Raw genomic sequence first — 16,987 nt, forward strand, 5'->3', positions numbered from 1 at the left:
TCGATCGATAATACTTTTCTTTTCTATCCTTTCTTTATTATTTATTTTCTTTCTATTATTCCTCTTATCTTTTTCTTAACACTTTCCTTGAACCTCTAATAATTTTATTTTTATTGTAAAATAGAAGTGTAAAATGTAGTAAAAAAGCGCATATACCTTATGAATATTTATTTTTGTACGAAAGTACTCCATTTTTATTTCATTAAAAATGTAGTTCATTCTTTCAAAAGGGGGAGATGTGGTACAATAATATAATAAGTGATATATGTTATTTATTTTCAAGTATCATACTGTATATTAATTTGTTATACAATGAATTATTATTATTGTTAAATATTTATGCAATACTATTGCATACGTATGCACGACAATTATGTAGAACACTGTTTTTAAAATAACTACTAATATACCAGATATCATCGAAGAGAGTAATATACAATGGTGTAAGCGCATTTGGCATTCTTATTTATAATTTCTAAATCGAACCTTCACATAAACTATATAGAGCTACACAATAACATAGAAATAGATGAAACAAATTATCTTTTACTAACGAGCTAAATTTGAAAGAAAGGCCTAAAAGATCAAATAATAAACTCATTAAGAACTGTTTCACCAAATGGCACGAAAATAAACCGTGACGTGGTGTGTTGCAGCGAACGACGCTCGGCGCAAAATAAAACTCATATGTTAGCATTCAATCCTGCATCGCTAGCTCTACTGGCTTTGGCTGCACTTTTCAATCGTTCCCGGGCCTGGGGCGTGGTTTTTACATTATATCTTGGTTTTTAGATTGCTTTTGGAGCCAACGGAGTTATGGATTTTATTTTATTTAAGAATGCTTTTTTTGAATATTAAGGAAAAAAAGCTCTTTGAAGCCTTGCTTTGTTATGGTAATATGTTCTGGTTTTGCAAAATACTATTTATATCTGTACAAATTTTTTGTTTGATTTTTTTTTTACAAAGAAATTTGGAATATGAAAATTTTATTAAATTTTTTTTTGTTAATATGTTATGCTTTCATTAAGTTATTAAAATTTAATTTCCCCCGTTGTGAGTTATGAATTTTCTGTTAAATAAGTTAATAGTGTCATTTTTTTCCTTATCAAATTGTGTTTTTGATATGTCTACTAGCCTAAACTCGCGGCACCGCCCGCGTGTTAGAAGATGATGGGAAATTAATATCTTTAGTAAAAACCGAAAGATTTATAAGGTTTGATGAGAGTCCCACCTGAACAAATAGATATTTTCTACTTCAAATCCATGGATTAAGGCAGATGTGACAAGTGACATGGTGGTTACGACTCCATAAAATTATTCAAAACAGGAAAACTAATGCTTATGGCACAGATAAAATCACGTAATCTATGTTAAAATATTGCAGTCCAATACTTCCTTACATAACTAATATTATTAACAGTTGCATAGAACAAAATTATTTTCCTCAAAGTTGGAAAACTGCAATAGGAATACCTTTACCAAAATCAAAAAAACCAGAGACCTTTAATGACTTACACATTATAGCAATTTTACCTGCCATTTCAAAAATAATGAAGACAATTTTATACAGCCAGATGTACTCATATTTAAATGATAATGGTATGATCTCAGAATTGCAAAACGGGTTTCATAAGGGGTATTCCACATCCTCCGCCTTGGCTGTGTTAACTGATGATATAATGGAGGCACTGGATCATCGACTTGAAAGTATTCTTATACTATTAGATTACTCCAAGGCATTTTACACTATAAATCATCGACTCTTGTTGGCAAAGCTAAGATATTATGGTTTTGACATCGACAAACTCATCAACTCATCGACTCAATCACTCAATCACTCATCGCATCATACTTCTCTAACAGGTCACAAAAAGTGTTTGTTAATGGTGTGTACTCGGAGTCTAGTGCCATACTAACAGGAGTACCTCAGGGCTCTATCCTTGGTCCCCTTTTCTTTAATATTTACACGTTTGAACTTATAAGCTCTCTTCATGTCGGAAAGATACAAGCTTTTGCTGATGGTACCCAGATGTACTATCACTTCTCTTCAAAAGACTTTGTTACTTGTAACAAAACTATTAATTATGAACAAAACAACCTAAAAGATCTCTCTAAAAAACACAGCCTTCAACTGAATTCATCAAAATCAAAACTTATGTTGTTTGGCAAAAGAAATCAAAACGAATATTTAAAAAATAATATTAAAATCAAAGTAGATGACCAAATATTGCCAATTTAGAATTCTGCGCGTAATCTGGATGTTATACTTGATTGTCAGCTTAATTTTTCTGATCAGGTTAAGCAACGAAGATCATATATATCGCTTAAACAACTATATTCCAAAAGAAACCTTTTAAGTACCAAGTTAATGGCAATGTTATGTGAAACTCTTGTACTTTCCCACTTTAACAATGCTTATTTTATTTATGGCCCTCGACTTCGTCAAGCGGAACAATATCGTATTCAAAAGGCGCAGTATATATGTATTTGTCCAATTTTTAATTTAAGAAAATCAGATCACGTATCACATAAAATTAATGAGTTGAACTGGTTAAATATGTCAAATCGAATAACTCAACATTTGGGTGTTTTTATGCATGGTTTATTTACTAATTTAAAATTCATATCTAAACCTCTAAAAAATAAATTAAAATCAATTTGTCTATGATATAAATACCAGAAATAAATTGAAATACAGAGTGTTTCTTAACCTATACGCATAAACTTGGGAAATTATTGCTAATGATAAATAATGACTAATAGTGAAAAAAAAATAAGTAAAATGTTTTTAGTTTCTGAGATAATTCTTTTTTTTTCACAAAAATGTAATAACTTTATCAGGTGGAATTTTATTTTCAAATTAAGAAGTAAACAAGTCCGGATGATGTTTATTATGTTTAGTAGTACCTACTTTGCTATCAGTTGATACAGTTGTGGTCGTATTTCGTTTTTTATTAATATTATGCCGCATAATTTTTCAAATGAGGAACTAATGGACATGTTACTGGCATACGGGGAATCAAGACAAAACAGTGTGGCTGCAGCTAATCTTTATGCACAAAGGTTACCTCATAGGTATTATCCGTCGCGTGAAGCTTTTTTGCATGTGGTTCAGCGGGGTAGAGAAACTGGAAATTTGCGGCCGAGGCCAGGGCAACATGGTGGAGCCATTAGACCTAGGCGCATTTTAAATCTGGAGAATTTGATTTTAGATATCATCGAAGAGGATCCTGACATAAGCACTAGAACAATTGCAATGCAATTTGGATTATCACCAGTCACAGTTTGGCGAATTTCAAGGCATGAATTACTGTATCCATTTCACGTCCAAAGGGTACAAGCTTTACTTCCAAGGGATCATGCGCCTCGAGTAAACTTTTGCGAGTGGTTGTTACATCAGCAGCAGTTAAACCCAAACTTTACCAGGAACATTTTAGCTACGGATGAAGCAATTTTCACACGCAATGGCATTCACAATTTTCGCAACACGCATTTTTGGGCAGTTGAAAATCCGCATGCCATTCGGCGAACAAACTTTCAACAACGATTTTCAGTAAATGTGTGGGCTGGAATTGTAAACGGAATACTTATTGGCCCTTTCATTTTGGATAATCATCTAACTGGTGCTCTTTATTTACAATTCTTGCGACAAAATTTGCCGGTACTCCTTGAAGAAGTCCCTCTTCACATTAGGCAGAATTTGTGGTTTCTTCACGATGGTGCTCCACCACATTTTGCGCGACCAGTGCGACGGCATTTGGATCGAATGTGCCCCGAACGATGGCCGATCCATCGAGGTGGTCCAATTGGATGGCCTCCTCGATCACCCGACATTAATCCGCTTGAGTTTTATTTTTGGGGCCACCTAAAATCTCTTGTGTATGTCACCGAAGTTGACAATGAACAAGAATTAAGAAATCGGAGATTTGCTGCCGCCGAGGAAATTCGACTACAACCTGGATTAGCTGCTGTCTGCAACTCTTGGATTAGGCGTGCTCAATTATGTATTGAAAGTCATGGAAATAACTTCGAACAGTTACTATAATAGTTAAATAAACATTTATTTTGGAGAATTTACGTTTTTCTTTTTAATTTTAATTAATAAGTCGTTTATCTTCGTAACTAAAACTATTTTACTAAATTTTTTTTTCACTATTAGTCATTATTTGCCGTCAGCAATAATTTCCCAAGTTTATGCGTATAGGTTAAAAAACACCCTGTATATTATTCCTCGACATAATACAAGAACATACAAGAAGTGTCTTTTACTTATAATGCGATTAAAACATGTAATTCCTTGCTAAGCAATGATTTACTACTTCATACTTTAACTAATTTAGTAGTCACTAGTATCTTGTGCTCCAGAGGTAACATGATGCTTGTAGACGATTGCACACAAGGGTATTTATTGTTTTGGTGCAGATTGTGAGTTTTATATCTTCCCGTGTTAGGTATAAAGTATGGGTATGAGTATTTTTTTAGCGGGAACAATTATTTCTTTTTAATATTTCATCTTTTAATTATTTTTCTTATAAATGATTACCGAAATTTATTTATTATTTATTAGGGTTAAGTTTGAGTAGCCTTAGGCTAGACTTCGCCTTTTTTTCATTTGTAATATTTGTCAATCTGTTGGTTTTTTTTTTTTTGAATAAAAGACGATTTTTATTATACAGGGTGTCCCAAAAGTAGACGTCCAAACGAGAGGAGGTGATAGAGGAGATCATTTGCAATCAACAAACCCTATATACTATTATCCGATTGTTGATGGTTTAAAAGTTATTTCCATTTTTCTCATTTTTGCAAAAATCGCTTCATGCATCATGCACAAAATTTATTACAAAAATATCATAATTTATTTACTTAGTATTTAGTGCGAATGTGACCCTAAGGAGTGCACCCTTTCATAAATATGATTTGGATGCATAATTGTTTCTTTCACTAGTAAGAAAAAAATAATTTCTCAATATGTTCTCAATATGTAATTTTTATTTAAAAATTATTTGCCTTTTAAGTGAACCTGGCAGAAACAAATTTACTACAAAAAGTTAAAAATTATCAGGAAAAGTTACTTATTTAATGAAGATTCTCATATGGTGAAATACTTTCAGATAAGATGATTTTTTAAAGCCAAAAAAGGATCGTTGTGATGTGTGCGAGGAGTACCGAATAAAACAAAAACATGATATGACTGATGAAGAAAAACAAAGATTTAAGAATCATGTACAAGGAAAAACCTCAGCGAAAATTGAGGAGTCTTTTTTGATTGACATTTGTATTAAGCTAATCGTTTATGGACAAAAATCAAAATATGTAATACTAAATAATCTAATTCTAAATAATGAAAAAAAAGAATTTATTGCTATTAAACATCACAATAAATATTCAAAATGCGAACCACCTGCCCTAATACACATTCGGCAACGGCGGATGAAATTACTTTTTATGCGCCATAAGGCTCTGTCATTGTTGGTAATAACGTTGGCCGCTTGTCTTATTTTTCTTCGCAGTTCTACTTCAGTCTGGCTTTCAAGTTCTTTGAAATATCCCCATAAAAAAAGTCTAATGGGTTCAGGTCAGGCGAACGCGGCGGCCATTGGATGGTTCCTCCCCTTCCAATCCATCGATTATTAAAAGTAGTATCAAGATGTTGCTTTACGATTCGGGCAGAGTGAGCAGAAGCTCCGTCGTGTTGCAGCCACATGTCTCGCCGTGTTGCTACAGATACGTCTTCAAGTAAATCGTTCAAGTTATGTTGCAAGAAATTGTTACAGGATTAATTACGCTTTAGACGGGATCTGGAGAATCCTAACTTTTATTCATTTGGTTAAAATATTTAAAAATGACTTTGTTCAAAATTTTTCTTTCGAAACTTTAAAAGTACGAGACTGCTGACTGAGACCCACCATAATAATTACAATTGCCTTCGACTCTTAATGGAATTCGCCAATATTTTTCATTGAACCACTATCAATATTATCACCCTTTTAATTCTTTGTTATTGTTTACAATATGCTGTGCATGGAGAAGATTTCACGGCAATTGAATTGGTCAACCGGTTTACTAAAGCGGATTAATGGTGTAGTGAAATAAATCTAGTATCATCTCTCTCCGCCAGGACATTTTTATCTAAATTAATACTAGAAACTAAACTTCATTAGTGTTTCTGCATTTTCAAGCAAATATTTTTTGAAGGTGATGATTTTTAGTGGTTTAATGCCTCTCGAAACTTCGTAAGTAGTTTTCACCGTTGGTGACATTTTATTTGGTGTTCCGTGTTTCCATTGAGAAATCTTTCTTAGGGCTCCTTGAAAATGAGTACGTAAACTGCCAGTCATGACCCAGCAGTGGAGGATTTCGCCCTGAAGCCTAACAGCAAATTTCGCCGCCCTTAGCCCCGTCAACCCACATCATGCCTTAGGCCCTATGTGATGCAAAATAGCCCATGGCGGGCTCTCGCCCCCGAAAGAACAACACCATGGAACTTGACCCGTAAGCTTGCTAGTCTTTTTATTTTTGATTTTAACCATATTCTTTTGATTTCTCTGTATGATTTAACATGAATTTATTATTATTATTTATTATCATCTTCCCATTTTTATCTTTAAAACTATATTTTTATCTTATAATTATGTAAATTAAAACACTTCAATGTTACGCCTTATTATGTAATGCTTCCGAAGTGATCACTGACGAATTAAGGTACCTTTGGGTATAAACATTTGGGTATAAACACCTATTTAAATTAAATTAAGGTGTTTTACTACTGAGTGAGGGAGTTTGACTGAGACAACTGACCATACAGAGAACCCACGAAGCCGGCCTGATAGGTTCTTTTTTTTTCCATCATTTAAATTTAATAGGGTTTCTGGAACCTATCAGATTTAGGGAGTTGTTCTTGTTGTTTAGAACTTTTAAATCAAGACTGTCGAACAAACTCAACTTTAAAACGTAAATAGTTTTCGCCGTTAAGTCTTCCTGGTAGCTCGAATGGTCCAATTAATTTGTCTTCAATGATCCCTGCCAATAGATTGACTGAAAACTGATGCTGAAAACGATCATTTCTCACTATATTCGGATTAACATAGTCCCAATAATGCAAATTGTGTATATTAAATATCCCTGTTTTTTTAAAACTGCTTTCGTCACTCCACAAAATGTTTAAAAAAAAATTAGAGTCTTCTCTATTACGCTGCAGCATTTCCCGACAAAACTAAATCCTTTTTTCATAATCAGTGGTCAGAAGTGCTTGAACACGTTGCACATGATAAGGATATAACAGATTTCTTTGTAAGACTCGATGAACTGTGGATTTGGGAAGTCCCGAACGTCTTGCTATGCGACGAACACTTGTTGTTGGATTCTCTGTTGCAAATTCCGCAATATCATCTTCATCGTTATCATTTCTAGGTCTTCCTACTCTCCGTGGTTGACCAGGAATGATGCCTTCCAAGTAACTTTGATGCACATTTATGAAAACTAATAATAATAGTAATAATAATATAATTATAGTTTTTTTAAATTCAAGAAAAGCATATTCAACAACAACTTTATAAATTTGTTAATTCATTTGGTATACTTCCAGATACGCAATCAGGATTTAGAAGGAATTATAGTACAACTACTAGTCTGGTGAAAATGTTAGATAATATAAGACTTAACGAAGAATATAAACAAAGTACTTGCATGGCGGTGCTTGTTTTTAGTAAAGCATTCGATACAATAAATCACTTAATGCTCCTTGCAAAGTTAGGATATTTAGGTTATTCCGAATACACAGTTTCTTTTTTTGATTCCTATCTTAAAAACAGATCACATTCAGTGTTGCTAAAAATCAACAATGCAAGTTTGGAGTAGTCAAAATATCTTGACTTGAAAATTGGTGTTTTTCAAGGCTTCATATCGGGACCTCTTTTATTACTTTTTTTTATAGGGCTAAAATTCAGGAATTCTGAGACACTTGTATAGACATATAAATATTGAGATTAATGAAAAAAAATTTCCAGTTGTAAATGAAGTGAAAATATTAGGATTGACTTTAGATTCTAACCTTTGTTTTGAGACACACATTAAGAATAAATTAAATATAGGTCATATGTGTCTCAAAAATCTGTACAGATTCAAAAATGTCTTAAAGAGTAAAACTAACTATTATTTCTGCAATAGCCTCATTCTATCTTTACTCAACTACGGTGATATCGTATAGTCTAATTTTTAAAACATCTGGGCTTTTTAGGTCTAGACAAAAATTGCAAAATAGCTGTGTAAGATTTTCTTATGGCACTGCCTATCGAGAGCAAATCACACCTTATTTAAACATAAATTCTATTTTAAATATGGAAAGGAGAAGAAAATTACACTTATATGCCTTTATATATAGAATAATAAAATCGGGTCAACCCCCCTGAAAAATAACTTCCACAAGTAATTTTTGTTGTCGGAGTTAGAATGTGGAATAACTTGTCAAATAATATTAAAGATTTGTCACTTTATGTCACTTCACATAAATTTTACAGCAAGGTTAAGCAAATCCTTCTCGACTCCCAACAAGATGCCTAGTAGTATGTTTAATATAACTGCAAAATCAACTGAGACCAAAGATAAGCTGGCCTGTTCAATCTTTCTATTGTAGTTCTCTTTTGTCTCTTCTTGTTGCCTTCCGTCAAATGCCAGCCTTGCATTTTTGTTTCTGCCCTTTTTAGTTTTAGTTTTATTCTTTTTTAGGTTAATTAGGCGTTTTTTTCTATCGGTTTTATGTAATCGCAAAGCAGTTTCTTTTACCAAAAAATTATAATTTTTTTTTCTCATATAATTACATTTATAACTATTTTTTTGGTAATAAACTTTTTTGATTTTGACAACGGCAAACGGGTACCTCTTTACAGCCAAAAAAACGAACATATTTTTGTATGTTCAAGATTTCATGCGTTTTACTTTAAAAGAATGACGATATTCGACGTGATTTTGACTTTACATATTGAGTTCTTGCAAAATGAATCTGCCGCAACGAGAAAATCGCAATTTCTCAGACGCTTACTGTATCAGAGTTGCTACTCTTCATTTACCCAAATTCAGCACGGTGAATGATTTAATGTCAACCAGTCAACCAACGCCAGAATATGAGTCGGTTTGCACCAACTGGTAACAACATTAAAAGACTAGGCCAGGGTTGTGGAAGAATTACAACTTTGGCTGTCTTTACAAATTGAGTTCCTGGAGCGTTACTAATTTAGAATAAAAAAAGAGAAATATAGATAATTAAGAATAAAAACACGATTAGGAGAAGGCTAGTGGAGACTAATATAAGGTTTGCTACAGCAGATACTAGTACTCACCAAAAAGAATAAGAGACGAAGATTACAATTCGCTCATAAGTACGTTGGTTAAGAAAATAAATATTGGGCACAGATTATGTTTAGCTATAAAGCCAGGTACTGTCTTTTTTCGGAAGATAGATATAATAGAGGGAATCGTTAGTTATGATGGTGGGACGGTAATGAAATAGGGCGGGATTAATATGGACAGGATATGGAATATAAAACTGTTACCATCACTTAGAAAAAACAGGGATACAAATGTTACGTAATTCAGAATATATTTCCTGAATCAGTGGCGAAGGATAGATTTTTGTGAAACTATGATGGAAAAAGCAAATAAAAATAAAAATTTTATTATACAATATCTTATTTTTAGATGAATATTCTTTCAATATTGCCTTTAGGATATATTGTCTGTTTAGTTCTGTTATGTGGTTTTGCACGAATTCTGTGTCCAAGTGTCTGCACAGAGTTGTGTTTCTAATAAACCGACAATGGCTATCGAAGCGCGTAGTGTTGGGAAACTTACAAACTTAGAACAGCTTTCGCTGTTTGTCATGTTGGAGGTGTTGAATGAGGAAAACGCCCAGATATTTGACTTGACTCCGCCCTGCAACATCTTTTCACTTTAATCGTTGGTCAACTAATAGATCTTGGTAGATGCCGTTGTGGGTAAGCTAGATGTTGAGATGTTGAACACAAATGGTGAAAAAACTCCTGCTAGGATTTTGCCAGGAAAGGTGTTTATCGCCCCAAACTTGTCAAATTATGACAGATTGTTAAATGCATTAGAGATGTCGGTGGAGACTACAACTGTATTGCGAGCACGGTGTGCCCCAACTAGGATTCCTCCCCTTTGGACTCCTGGTAGATTTGTAAGTTAGACAGCGTTTCTCGCTGAATTCTATTATTTTCTAGGAAGAATTTGTTAGCCCTGTAAAGTTGGTTTTTAAAGAATGGATCATTCATCCTAAAGGCATTTATCCTCATGGGATTACGATTTCTGATAATCACCTGATCAGGGAAAAACGTTCCTTGTTGAAAATGATAATATTGAGCCCCTTTATAGCTTACAAGGTATCATAGATGTAAGCTTTTTTAAAGCTACATTAAAGGAAGGAGGATTGGTAATAATAGGAGCTGGTTAAGAGTTTACCAAGATTTTCTTGTAACTACGCCATTCTTTGCACTGTCTATTACAATTGAGGCCATGAGGCCATAACCTGAGCCTCTAATATAACTGGAGAGGTTTTGGCAAGAAAAAAGTCTGCCTGCAATGAGCAAGTGGGGGGCCATGCCATGCTTTTTAGATTACTTAAAAGATAGTAATAATATTCGTTTTTATAATACCGTATCTTTTAACTCTTTTCGGAAATACCCCTATCGGTCTGTCGCTGAAGACCGTTGGTTCCAGGGGTTCCTATTCCGCGATTGCGTTACATAAAGAATCGGTAGGCTTTTCTGGCTATTTGCTTATGCATATTCGAGAATGGCACAGATAGGTCGAGAAAAACTTAGTTGAAACATTTATTAGGCTACCAGTCCTTATCTAAGAGTATTAATGCCGCTACCACAATAGCCCGGAGGTAGAATAGGGTGTAACTTTAGATACTTGGGAATCCAGGAGTCGAGGCATTGCCAAGAATAAAAAATACCTAAATTAAAGAAATGAGCTTCGACACCACCTCTTGAATATCCATGCTCCGGGATTCCCATAACCCGCCTATCCGAGCCAACTCTTTCCTTAGAGTAGGAAACCGATCAATAGCTGTGTACAGCCTATCGGTTGCCTCTTCAAAGCCAATTCATAGAAGAATATCAGCAGTTTAGAACCGACCCTACTTCTACCTAAGAAAAGAGGTCCAGCTTAAAGTGGTTATCGAAAAATTAATGATTTCCCTAGATTTCGGAATTATATTTATAGTTGAAAATACCAGCTTTAATATGATAATATCAATTGTAAAATGTAGATGGATATGTGAATAATTGCTAAGGTTGCTAATTGATTGTATTTTGTGCCTTTTAAAAACAGGTTTATTGAAAGCTTTTAAAATAAATACGAAGTGCCTAACTCACACTCGCTAAAGTTTTGTTTGATTATTTTAGCAATTCTAGTTCTGTTGAATGTAATTTTTCAAAATTCACATATTTTGTCACAGGTAGATTTTTGTTCTTATAAATGAGATTAATAAACCATATTTATATTCTTGAGTTTATAATCTTATATAAATATATATATACAGTGACCGCCTAAAGTTCCGCATAAATTCGACAAACATTAGAGACATGATTTTTTAAGAAAACGCTCGGATCCGTCCATTTTTATTTTAAATTGCGCATTCATTATTTCACATAAATTTTTGTATACAGAGTGGAACAAAAAAAAGATATGACGTTATTGGTTATTTTTTTAAATGGAATGCTATATTTTTTATTGCATTTATGAAATATAGGCAAAATTTCAAGCAAGTTTCGTATAACACACCTTATCTCAAAACTCAACTCTTTCAGAAATATTTACATTTAACCAACAAGAAAGCACTTTTCAAAAGTTAATTTATTAATTATAATACACTGGGTATATACTGCAAAATAACATTTAAGTCCTTATAAATTAAATTTTTATGACTGCACTAGATCAATAGAACAAACTCTTTATAAGCGAACGCAAAAAAGTACAGATAACGCCGCGTCACCGAACATTTGTTCCTTTTGGAAATGTTGTTTTTTTTTAGCATTCTATCACTCTCCATTGATGGATTTATAACTTTACTTATGACTTCTGACCAATAATCGATTAGACTCTGCACGCACCTAGCACTGATTGTATAATTTATGTATAAAAGCGTTTTATAAACACAATAATTTTTGTAAATAATTTAATGTATATATACATTTATATAGAGAGAAGTTTCGTTATTATAATTTAATTACTATACTGTAACTAAATTTTTAGCATTGTGGATTTTAATAAAATTAACTAAATTATACATAGTCGCTGAGTTCAAAAAATTAGCAACTTAATGATATTGTTGTATTCTATATATACTGATAGAACTAATGAAAAGTACTCTATTACCACTACACTACAATTTTCTTTTAAAATATTCTTGGTATTTCATGAATTCAGATGATCGAGGATCACTTAAATAGCATAGGTACCCTAAAGTTATTTTTCAAAAAATAATTGTCTCCCGCAAAATTTATCAAAACCTGAGAATATCAAGTATTATTTTACCTCTTTTTTGAAATCTATTTCCAATCCATGTACAGAAAAAACAGGATTTTATAATAATAATAATTTTAGTACAGGAAATTCATACTATCTTACACACAATTAAATCTAATGCAATTGGCCTTGATTCGATAAATTTAAAAATGTTGCAAATATGTAGCCCTTTTATAGATAGTCTTATTATGCATATTATAAATTATAACCCAACGGACTTTTCGGATCTAAGATTAATCAGTGTATTGCCAACACTGTCAAAAGTTATAGAGGTCTTTATAATTAAATTCTTTTTTATTTTATAAATAATAAAATTATTCCTGATTTTTAATGCAGAATCAGAAATTATTTTAGCACCGCCCGTGCTCGATGAAGTGACAGCTCAGTGTTCGATGAAGGTCTTGAATGATTGATTGGTTTTATTGATTAAAAATCTTGGCATCCGTTTGTGACCATATTTTAAAAGCATTCGATAATAGTTTTGTTCTTTCTAAGACATGTGATCATAAGCTTTTACTGGCCAAACTCAAATACTATGGCTTTGACACTAAAGCGATTAAACTGTTGCATCTTTTCCTAGAGATAGATCTCAGAAAGTCAATCTGAATGACTTCTTATCCAGCAGCATATCAATTAAGTCGGGACTTTCCCAAGGAGCTATTCTGTACCCTCTTTTGCTTATTATTTAAACCATAAACATAATCACAGCTCCGTCTTTTTGTAGAACGTGGGCATAGGCTGATAATACGCAAATCTACTTCTTTTTTATTTAAGAAAATATACAGAAGGTGGTATAAAAGATAAACACGGATCTTAACAAAATCAGTGTAGTCTCTTTTCAGCCTAATCTTTAATCAAATAGTGAAAAAACAAAATATTATGTTTTGGGAATAAAGCAAAAAGAGAGTTTGTCAAAACTTTTTAAATTTAAATATTAATAACTCAAGTTTCTGTTTAGTGCCTACTGCAAAACATCAGGACATATGACCATGTTTCACACTTAACATCTGAAAGTAATTGGTTAAATATGGAAAATCGTCAAAAGGCATCGTCTATCTAAATTTATTCATAAGTTGCTTAATGACCCTAAATCCTCAAAAAATATAAAATCCGAATTTTTACGTAGGACGGCAATACACAATAGAAATATAAGATACTGGCATCACTATTACTATACCACAAAATAAAACTGCTATGTTTAAAAGATTATTTATATATAATGCTATTAGCATATTTAATTTAATACCGAATAATTTTAAAACTTTTAATTTCAAAAAATTTCAATTTTTTACCGACATGCAAACAAATGAAAAATAAGCTATATATGAGCTTGCTGGGTGATTTGTGGTGATATACCTTCTGGAGAAACCTACCTACCTTAGAACAGCAATATATAGGCAAGAGTTAGCAAAATGGTGGGTATCTTATTAAAATAATATTTATGCGACATGATTTTTTTATGCAGATAGCTTTTACAGAAATGCATTAATAGTTATAATTTATCAAATTGAGTGGAATTTGATATGGTTAAGCGAAAGTAGCAAAATGTGCTAGACTTATGAACCTATCAAAGATTCTGCACAAATATTCTTTTATGTTAATTAATTGATCAATATTCTGTTTTTGTTATTCTTTAAATAATTACTTAAAGTCGTTTCTATTATTATTATAATTATTGTTGGTGCTAGAATTTTGAAGTCATTCATATAAAGTAGATGGTTTACTCTTGTTAGTTCTTTATTATCCTTTTTTAGGCCAAATCCGTACCTAGTTTAATTGAGTTGGCTATAGAATCAATTCATAGCAAGGCAGAACCAAAGTGGAGTTAAGTAATTTCTCTAAAATAAACCCCCCAATGAATGAGAATCATATTAGTTTTAATGCAGTTACTATTAGGCACATTTCTTAAACCAGTAATTTTGGACGTGATCTGAGCCTGGAGCTTTCCAGTTATGTAGCCTTTTTATGAAGTTACCCACTTCGTCAACTGAAAATGGTAAACATGCCATTTAATTATATGTTTGACAATTTGCTCGTTCTTCATCCAGCAATTCAATTTCGAGGTTGCATTCACTAGGTGTTGTAATTGAGTGCCCCAGAATTCCTCGATGTTTTCTTTAGTGGGGTAAATGCTAATATAGGTGACTGTTGGAGCCGTGTCGTTGAGCTTTCGATAAAATTGCTTCTCTGAGCTTTCAAAAAGTAAATTATCTTGTTTCTTTTTTTACTGGATTATTTATACCTTTTTAAGCGACCTGATAAAATAGATAACCTCTGTTTTAAGGTTTCTAGACATTGTTCTGAAAGTAACAAGCAGTTCTGTTTGTTCAGTTCTACAGTTCTACAGTTCTGCAAAGTTTGCAGTTCTGTAAAGTTTTCTGGGTCTTGCTGTGTATGTTGTTGAGTCTGACTCATTATTTCTTCTAGTCTTTCCTATACTTTTCTGGCTCTGATACCTCCGATGTGTTTGTTTAGCCGGCGTCCAACGTCCTCTAATTTTACTTATTTATTTATATACAGATCGTGTTAGGAAACCGCATAGAGGCGAAATTTTGCAACGTTGCGCCTGTACGAGTGCCTGCGACAGAGCACCGCCCCGGCCGGCCCGAGGACGGGATTAGTAAACATCTGAGCTTCGTGGGAGCTGCGTCGTTTGGCTACAAAATGGCCCAAAATATTACGCGAAAATCCAGGCATTTTTAAAATATTTGTTCTAATGCGGGTTTTACAGCCATGACAATGTGTAAAACCCGCATAGAATTGTAATCTTAAAATGTTTAATATGCTGTGTTTTGCATAATGAAAATTAAAGCGTTATTCTAATAAAAAATAAAATATCAACTCTGATAAAAATATAATCAAAAATCAGAAATAAAACTCGAATAAACAAACTTAACAACATATCATTTTTTAAATAAAAGGCTTAAATAAACCGCCTTCTTTCGCTAAACAAAAACTTAACCTATCGTAAAAGCTATTTCGCACCTCCAAAAGAGTTTCAGGTAAAATGGAATTGGCACCTTCGATAATTTTATTTTGCAACTCCTCTAAATTTCTTGGCCTACTAAATTCATGCTTGTAAATGGTCTGCTTAAGGAAACTCCACAGATAAAAGTCATTTGGAGACAAATCTGGAGATCTCAGAGGCCATTTAATATCGCCAGTCCCACTAATAAGGCGGTTAGGAAAAGTATTCGTTAAAAATTCAAATACCCTAGCCGCGTTATGAGCAGGACAGCGATCTTGCTGAAAATAAACCGATCCCAGGTCTACATCAGGTAGGATTTGAATGGCAGGAAGAACTTGGTTTTGCAGCTACTCAAGGTACTTTTGGGCGTTTAAAGTGCCATCAATAAAAAATGGCCCTATAACATTGTCGCCCAAAATACCTGCCCAAACATTCAATTTCTGAGGATACTGGGTACGAAACTGAAAACTTCTGTGCTCGTTTTCCTGAGACCAATAACGAACAATGGAAGGATTGTGTTTACCATGTAATGGAAAAGAAGATTCATCAGAAAACATAATATTGCTTAAAAAATATTCGTTTTCATTTGCCTTTTCCATCATGGTTTCACAAAATTCCATTCTTCGCCACTGGTCTTCAGGAAATATTTCCTGAGTTTTTGAATACTTGAAACATTTGTACCCATATTTTTTCCAGATACGAGCAACAGTTTTTTTGCTCATTCCCAGTTCCTCTCCAACACTTCTAGTGAACCGTGTCGAATCAAGTTCTAGGGTACTGCAAACCATTTCTTCCCGCCGTTTTATATCCTGGACCACTTCAACAGGTTGACGTTTTGTGTGGCATTTTTTACAATCTTGAAGACAAAAAGATGTCTCAAAATTTGTAACCACATTTTAAACCATTTTTGCACAAAGAATCGGTCTATTCTCAAATGTCACTGAAAACAAATCTCGACATTGTACTGCCGAATTGCAGTACAATGTCGAGAATTGCAGTACAATGTTCCATAAAACCATTTAATTAGTTGAACTCTTTCGGAAGGGGTATAGCTGTTTATAGTGAAAAAAACACGAAAAAAACGCTCAAAAATTATTAATGCAACGTGCAGTAACACAGCACAGTGAGGTCTGCTGACTCCCGGTTCAAAAAATAAAAACGAAAAATTCAAAACGAAAAATTCCGCCGCCTGCAAGCCGCAACCAAGCGGTGTTGCCATTATTTTGGGTAATACGTAGCTCACGATAACACGATCTGTATATCAATGCTGGTTATTTATTATTTTTAAATAATTAAAGGTTTTAATAACAGCAATAGCCGCACAGTAGATTATTGGATGAAGCTCTTCAAGTGTCCGACTTATAAAAATTATATTATAAAAATATAATCAGGTATAATTAAGTTGGCAGCATTAAGAAAAATAGCCAAGTTACAGGTTAACTCTAGGAAGAGCTAGTCTTGTTGAGGGGTTTG

Source organism: Anthonomus grandis, chromosome 22 (genome assembly GCF_022605725.1).
Source record: "Anthonomus grandis grandis chromosome 22, icAntGran1.3, whole genome shotgun sequence".
Lineage (NCBI taxonomy): Eukaryota > Metazoa > Arthropoda > Insecta > Coleoptera > Curculionidae > Anthonomus > Anthonomus grandis.